At 45.0% G+C, this 8,297-nt stretch overlaps 1 pseudogene across 1 annotated transcript in view; it reads right to left on the reverse strand.

The window, feature by feature from the left end:
• Nucleotides 1–6,558, reverse strand: part of LOC309870389 (serine palmitoyltransferase 1-like) — a 45,853-nt pseudogene extending 39,295 nt beyond the window's left edge. Inside the window, exons 1-2 of the transcript XR_014316501.1 lie at nt 6,493–6,558; nt 6,260–6,354 (exon numbers count right to left, since the gene is read on the reverse strand). The product of XR_014316501.1 is annotated as a serine palmitoyltransferase 1-like (transcript). The remainder of the gene's footprint in view (nt 1–6,259; nt 6,355–6,492) is intronic.
• Between the last annotated feature and the right edge of the window lie 1,739 nt (nt 6,559–8,297).

Here is an 8,297-nt window from a genome sequence, read left to right on the forward strand (position 1 = left end):
CCAGTGGGTTAAGCCGCTGCCTTCGGCTCAGGTCATGATCTCAAGGTCTTGGGATCGAGTCCCACATCGGGCTCTTTTCTCAGCAGGGGGCCTGCTTCCCTTCTTCTCTCTCTGCCTGCCTCTCTGCCTACTTGTGATCTCTCTCTCTGTGAAATAAATAAATAAATAAATCTTAAAAAAAAAAAGAGTGTGAATAAATAAGAATCAGAAAGAAGTTGGAGCACAAAATTAAAAACATACTTCATAAAACATTAAGTTCTATTTCCAAAGGTAGTGTGACAATTAACACTGGGAAACTGCATGAAGCAGACTTGGGGTGCTGGAACGGAGGCTGGGGGGAAGGCTGGAGGGGAAGCTGGAGGGGGAGCAGCACGGTTCAATGCCAGTCATAAGAAGAACTAGGGATTCCAGGCTCCTCCCAAAGGAAGCAATCTTCAACTACAGCCCCTAACCCGGAGAGAGGGGCACAGCATCTCCTACAAGAGACCCACCAGCCCTGCAGCTCAGCAAGAAGCCCTCACGGGCCTGGACTCTTGCTTGCCTCCAATAAACTTTCATTAAAACAACCCCTCTCGGGGCGCCTGGTGGCTCAGTGAGTTAAAGCCTCTGCCTTCGGCTCAGGTCATGATCCCAGGTCCTGGGATCAAGCCCTGCATCGGGCTCTCTGCTCAGTGGGGAGCCTGCTTCCTCCTCTCTCTCTGCCTGCCTCTCTGCCTATTTGTGATCTCTGTCTGTCAAATAAACAAATAAAATCTTAAAACAACAACAACAACAAAAACCCCTCTCAAACAACAACAACAACACCAAAATTAGTTTTTATACTAAAACCCCTCTCAGAAAATGACATTCCTCTCCCTTGTTTGTTGGACTTAACCCATGGTTTAGCCCTAACTTGCTGGTCCCAAACTGTCATTTTTATTCCCAAATGAATCCATTTTTATTGGTAAAAATAACTATTTTTAAGGTTAACAATACATGCATAATAAAAATAAAATGCATCATTTTAGTAATTCAGACATATAGGACATCAAGTGATGACTGAAAGTTCAGTGGAAGTATTTCAGGGGGCGGTCAAGTGGGGGCCTGGGGAGAGGACGAAAGGAGACAAGGTGTAAAACAACAGCGCTGCCCTGTGCGGGCGCCGACCAGAGTGGAATGGAGGACAGGGTCAGCATTTGTGTCCACAAGGCCCCACGTGGAGAAACTAAGACGGAGCATCCACCAAGACAGAAGACAAGACTTTGGCAGAGCTGAGTGAGAAGCGGGACCCAAGCAAACACTGCCTGCGGGGGAAACACGACCCCAAATGTGCACCATCATACACGTCTGTACTAAAGGCGTGTGGTCCACGCTACCCGAGAAACTGCTTCAAGCCAATTCACTCAGAAACGATAAGAAGAAATGGACAATTACTAACGGACAATAACCAAAACTCACTCAGTTTGAAGAACTCACTGAAGACAGGGAGTTTGGGACTAAAAATCTAGGCTCAACACAACAAACAGTGCGACGAATGCAGACGTGTTAAAGGGAGGTGGAGGGTCAGTAACGTGTCCTCCAGCTGAGCAGCCCCTCCACGACTGAAAGCTGAAGCCGGCCCCCATCGTGCCGACAGAGCTGTGGGGTAACTTACCAATGGGGAGTTGAGGTAGGCAGGCAGGCAGGGCAGTGAGCATGAAGCCGCTCTGTGCCCAGTCCAGGCGAGCCTTGCCCTGGCTCTTCGGTAGCACAGGGCATGGGGGCACAGTCACAGGGTAATCATCTAAACTGGGGTCTTCTGCAGGCCAGTGATCCTGACCAGTTACCTACGGTGTCTTCTTTAGGGAAGATCGGAACAAGCCTCCCCCCTTCTGGTCAGGGCATACGTTAACCTCCACGGGGCCCAGACCACAGAGCCCTGGCGAGGTCACTGCATGGGCATGAAACTGGAGGGCCAGAGACGGAGTCAGTGTTGTCAGCATGCCTACCACACAACGACTAAGAGGAGGGCAAGGCCGATTATATCTGATACCTGAACTGGACCAGCAACAGGAAGGGAAAAGAAGAAACAAAACTCACATTTCAACATGCAGGTCAAGAATCCCAAACATTAACAAAACAAACCAGCAACGTATAAAAACTAATCAAACAGCCTTATTCCAGGTATTTAAGAATTATTTATGAATAAGAAGACCTACCAGTAGCCTCTGGTAAAATTATTTATGAATAGGAAGACCTACCAGTGGCCTCTGGTAAAATGAACAAAACCTGTGGTCCCTTCTAATGGAATATAAGATGCCTCCAAGGTCTAACTACCTGATGCTACTATGACCAGGATGCAGGGAGGGACAACTCCTGGCAAATGGACAGGTTGTATATGAGAAGTCAGAGACCAGAAAGAAAGCTGCACGTGAGCCAGCAGTGAGCAGCTCAGCCGCTGCTCCTGGAAAATGACCCCCTCTCATCCCGTAGAACAGTTCCTTGTGAGCATGAGGGCAGCTGGAAATCTGGTAAGCAGCAGCCACTCGCTCAGATCCCCTTCCTACTCTGCAGAAAGACAGCAGAACTTCCTCCCTGGAAAAGCCTGAGTATAACTTTAAGTCCTACAGACAGCTGCAGGATGGCACTGTGCTGAAAACAGGAATCAAGTACAAACCCACATGATGAAAAATGGGACGCCGAGCCCTCCTCCTGGAAACAAAGAAGGAAACCTGCATAATCTCAAATCAGGGAAGGATTGTAAAACCAATAAAAAAGCACAAGCAACAAAAGAACAAAAAAGAACTCTAGACTTCATAAAAATTAGAAACATTTGTGCTTCAAAGCACACTGTCAGAGAAGCGACAAACCCACAGAATGGGGGAAAATATCTGCATGTTGTATTTTTGATAAGGGACTGGTATCCAAAATATACAAAGTGTTCTTATAACTCAATGATAAAAAGACAAATAACCCAATTAGAAAATGGGCAAATGACTTAAGTAGGTTGTTCTCCAGAAAAGATGTATAAATGGCATGAAAAGATGCTCAGCGTCATTAATCATTGGGAAATCCCAACCATGGAGGGTTCCACTCCCCACCTAGCAGGATGGTCACAATGAAAGACAGCGTTGGCCAAGACAGGGAGAAATGACAACTCTCATGCATTGCTGGTGAGAATGGAAAATGATTCAGCCACTTTGGAAAACAGACTGGTGGGTCCTCAAAATAAGTTCCCACAAACTTCAACAATTTCATTCTTAGGTGTATATTCAGGAGAAATAAAAATATATGTCCGTAGAGGAAATGTGTACATGGAGGCGCCAGGGTGGCTCAGTCGGTTAACTGTCTGCTTTTGGTTCAGGTCTTGATCCCGGGGTCCTGGGACTAAGTGCCTGCAGCTGAGCTTCCTGCTCAGTGTGGAGTTGCTTCTCTGCCTCCCTCTGCCCCTCCCCTGCTTGTGCATGCACACTCTCTCTCTAATAAAATCTTAAAAAAAAAGTGAAATTTAAAAAAAAAGTACACAAATATTCAGGGGAGTTTATGCACACATATAATTTTTCTCCTTTCATATACTATGGTGGAAACAACCCTTAATGCCCATCAACTGAATAATGTACAAAGTATGATACATTCAGAGTGAAATACTATATTATTCAGACACAAACCTGACACAAGCTACTATGACATGGATAAACCTTGGAAATGTGATGCTAAATGAAAGAAATCAGACACAAAGAGCCACATACTGCATGATTCCTTTAAAGTCCAAAACAGGCCAACACACAGAATAAGTAGATTAGTACATGTCACGGGAAAGTAGATGGGAAACGGGGGGCATGGGGGGTGAGTGTGTGTGGGTGTGCAATTTCTTTCTGGGGTGATAAAAATATTCTGTGGGTGCCTGGGTGGCTCAGTGGGTTAAGCCTCTGCCTTCGGCTCAGGTCATGATCTCAAGGTCCTGGGATGGAGCCCCACATCTGGCTCTCTGCTCAGCGGGGAGCCTGCTTCCTCCTCTCTCTCTGCCTGCCTCTCTGCCTACTTGTGATCTCTGTCTGTCAAATAAATAAATAAAATCTTAAAAAAAATAATTCTGAAATGAGACAGGGGCAATGGTTGCACAAGTCTGTGAACATACTAAAACTCACTCAATTGTGGTGAAATAAAAGACTGAATTTCATGGTCTGAGGATTATGTCAATAAGGCTATTATTGAAAGAAAAAAACTCTCCAAGTTAAGTAAATTCACTTACTCTTGGGTTAACCCAGTACTGAATGAACAGCACTAGTGCGTTCACTGAAAAGTAGCTACATTTTTTTTCTACAGATTTTATTTATTTATTTGACAGACAGAGATCACAAATAGGCAGAGAAGCAGGCAGAGAGAGAGGGGGAAGAAGGCTCTCCGCTGAGCAGAGAGCCCAATATGGGACTCGATCCCAGGACCCCGAGTCATGACCTGAGCCGAAGGCAGAGGCTTTAACCCACTGAGCCACCCAGGCACCCCAAGACAATCAGTCTTTATGAAGAAAATTACACAATTACTGTAGGACATGAAAGACCAGAGTGATACACCAGGCATACGATAGTTTTCCCACGAAAACATGGACATGAAAGACCAGAGTGATACACCAGGCATACGATAGTTTTCCCACGAAAACATGGACATGAAAGACCAGAGTGATACACCAGGCATACGATAGTTTTCCACATCAGCACACTGCTGGTCACAACCCGACCTCATTTGTTGGTCAAATGTGTAAGTTAAACAAGCTCACACTGAGGAACAGAACTGCAAAGAGCCACGCAATTCGGAAGGACAAGGAGTGAAGGGCTTGCTCTAGTCAAGGCCTATTCTTATACTGTGCTATTTATGTGAAGTTCTGGCACCAGGAGAGACAGACACGCCGGCAGAGGAGAAACAAAGCCAAAAACAGAGCTGTCAGAAGGGCAGGCACTATACAGAAAAAGGGAAACTTCTACTCAGTAGGTAAACAATGGACAAGTCAATGCAAGCTGGGACAGCTGACCACCATACTGACACAGGCACATTTGACCTCGGGGGGCAGGGAAGGACTTTTTAACCATGGCACTGATGATGAGTAAGTCCGAGTTCAGAATGCATAAAAATTCTGGATGACCACAGCAACGCACAGAGTGAAGAATGCAAACCTCCCTTCCATCAGCGCAGGAGTTGACGGACACACTCAGAGAAATACGCTGCATCACATTTTTAGACAAAATACTCAATAATTTCATGGCGTCAAGGATACTTGTTAAAAGTATAAATAGAGGAACACCTGGCTGGCTCAGTTGGTCAGGTGTCCGACTCTTGACTTTGGCTCCTGATCGCCGGGTCTTGAGTTCAAGTCCTACATTACACTGCGTGCTCAGCGTGGAACCCGTTGAAGGTTCTCTGTCTCCCTCTGTCCCTCTCTGTTCTTGGGCACGCTCTCTCTCTCTCCCTCTCTAAACTAAAGAAATGAAATCTTTTTTTAAAAGGTTTAAATGTTAAGTGAAAGACATCCACCAACTTCATGAAAATGGTTGTTCTTTGCGGGTGAGAAGAGTAAGTGGTAGATGGGAAGGTGTTTCTTAGCTATAACCGGAACGTTTTATTTCTTTCTTAAGGTAGATTTGAAATAAAGATAGCAATATGTTAATGCCTATTTATCCTGCATGGTGGCTTTACACGGGTCAGATATTTCCTACAAACTTAAAATACTTCTTAATTTAAGAAAGCATACATGGTAAAGTAAAGACAAGCAACAGAAGAACTAAACACAAAGATCAGACCTTGCAACAAGCGGGGAGAGAGGCAGCACAAGGAAGGTCAAGTTTCAGAACTCGAACTGTTAAAGTCAAATGCTGCTGTCTATAGCTACCTCACTAAGCAGAAGTGTGAGCACACTATTCATATCTGGTTATGAAGGTAACCTACAACAGATCTAAAATCAGAAACAATGAAGCTGAGAAAAAGCAGGAGCACTGCTTTTCATTTTAAGTCTGTCTCACTATTTGAAGTATTACCAGGAGCATGTATAATTTCACAAAACAAGGTTTTTGTTTTTTGTTTTTTTAATGGAAGAAAGGGGCAAACTGCAATGCCCAAACTAGAGACCATAAAACTGTCCGTACATCCTTAACAGAGTCATATATTGGGCATTAAAACAGTTTCTGAGCTTCTGGAGATTTCTCACTGTTTGATTTCTGCTAGAAATACTACATAAGACTCTGTATGCTTTGGCAAGTATACCTACAGGAGAGCAAATACACATACTTCGAGAAGAAAACCACTTTACCTTGAAACGACGTTGTCGTTGAGAGCAGGATGGTCTTTCGAGATGGGAGGAACAAGAGGTTCTGGCTGCCACTCTTCAATCAATTTTTCCTTTTCCTACGGGAGAGAAGGAAACAAAATACAGCAGGGTGCTGGTCACTGTTTTGTTCCCACACTTCTGTTAAAAGCAACCAGTAAGTTCTTTATCTGTTCCTGAACAGCAGCCCGCGAGGCCACGTCACGCACACTGCCCACCTGTGACCTGGGGCCAGATGTCAGAAGCATCTCAGGATCCCCTTGTATTCAAGAGACTGCAGATCTGTAAAACCGAAGGACACTGCATCTATGTTGCCAGAAATAAGGCTTTAAAAACAGGTTTTTTTCTTCCACAGGTTTTAGGGTAAGATGTCCACGATTACTAAATCTTGCTAAGTTCAGCTTTCAGAGGATGACTCTGAAGTTATGTCTAATCATTCTCTTAAAAAATATATGTATGTGTGGACTGCCAGCTTTATAAACAAAAATTCAAAATACCAGGAATGATGAACCGCTTACAAAGCTGAGCTAGAAACCAGCCACCTGATCATTCATAAGGAGTTCGGAAATGTCAAGAGAAAAAGCTGAGACAGGACCTCTGCCCCGGATGGCCCAATCTTACTGCAGTGCTATCCAGAGTGTTCCACGACATGCTAATCTCACAAGGCAGTCAGAACAAAATGGGGGAGAAGAATCTGTGGCCAAGGTGAGGGCATCTCTCCAAACAGAGGTTCAACTATCCACTAGCCCAGTAAAGGCTACATGAAATCATGTGATAAGACATGCCCTACTCTGCATTAAGCAGATTTCCCAAATATATTTGCCCTAATGATCACCACGCTGCTGCCTTAATTCTGCCCCATCTCCATGTTGCACCCAGTGCTGCCTTGTGAACCAGAGGTGTAGAAATTTTCATGGAAAAACCTTTCTCACAGTCATGGGTCTCTCTGAACATCCTGGCCCAATGATACAGGGGCTGGACAGGGAAAGGGCCCAAGGGACGGAAACCACGGTGTGGTCAGAACTGCTCTTCCCTCCTGCACTGGAGTGCCATTCCTAGGTGCTCCCACTGAAGTGAGAGGACAAGCTTCTTTTCCACAAGCCTCCCCAACCCTCAGATGAACGGGACGCCACGTGGGCAGCGCCACAGTCCCCTAGACACTTCTGCTTCCTAAGGTTTGCCTTTGGCAGTGGGGGGTGGCGGGTGATAGTGAACTGAAAGCGTTACAGATGGCAGGTAGCATGCTGATGAAACCTGGGAGGTCTGCGCAAGAAGTAACTAGAAGAAACGGTTGGCTTTTGGATTGGGAATCTAGGGTGGGGAAGGGGGGACCAGGACTGATTTTTTTGGTTATAAACTTTTTACTTTTAGTTGAGTTCTTAAGCTATAATGTCTGTACTACTTGGGGAAAATCAAAATTAAACCAAAGTGTATTTTTCATTGTCCTTTATAATTTCTCACCTAACCTGGTTCGTGCTGTGTGTCAGTCACTGTTACTATTGATTTATGTGTAGGAACTAGTGAATTACCTTGGAGAGATTTCAGTTTAGATCTACAATCAAAAAGATTTGTTGGCATAATAAAATTAACTAAAATCCCTTAATCCTCCCATAACCCAACAACATGTCAGACATGTAGTTTTGTATACACAGTTTTTTTTAAGCTTCTATTTATTTATCTGAGAGAGAGCAAAATGAGAGAGATCAGAGGCAGAGGGAGGCACAGGACACACCGCTGAGCAGGGTTCCTGATGCAGGACTCCGTCCCAGGACCCTGGGATCATAACCTGAGCCCAAGGCAGATGCCCAGCTGAGCCCCCCAAACGCTCCTGCATACACACTCTTGAGTCCATTCCTGCAACTCTTCCTTCAGATAGTTTCTTAAGGGCTTTCAAATCATTACTGCTGTATCGTGGCTCTAAGTCAAGTCATGCAGACTGCTAAGTTTACAGACCACTTGTAATCCATCCCTCTGTTCATTTCTCCCTCTTTGCCCCAGGTCCCCACTTCCACTCCCATCCCTT

The sequence above is a fragment of the Mustela nivalis genome (genome assembly GCF_964662115.1).
Source record: "Mustela nivalis genome assembly, chromosome: 7".
Lineage (NCBI taxonomy): Eukaryota > Metazoa > Chordata > Mammalia > Carnivora > Mustelidae > Mustela > Mustela nivalis.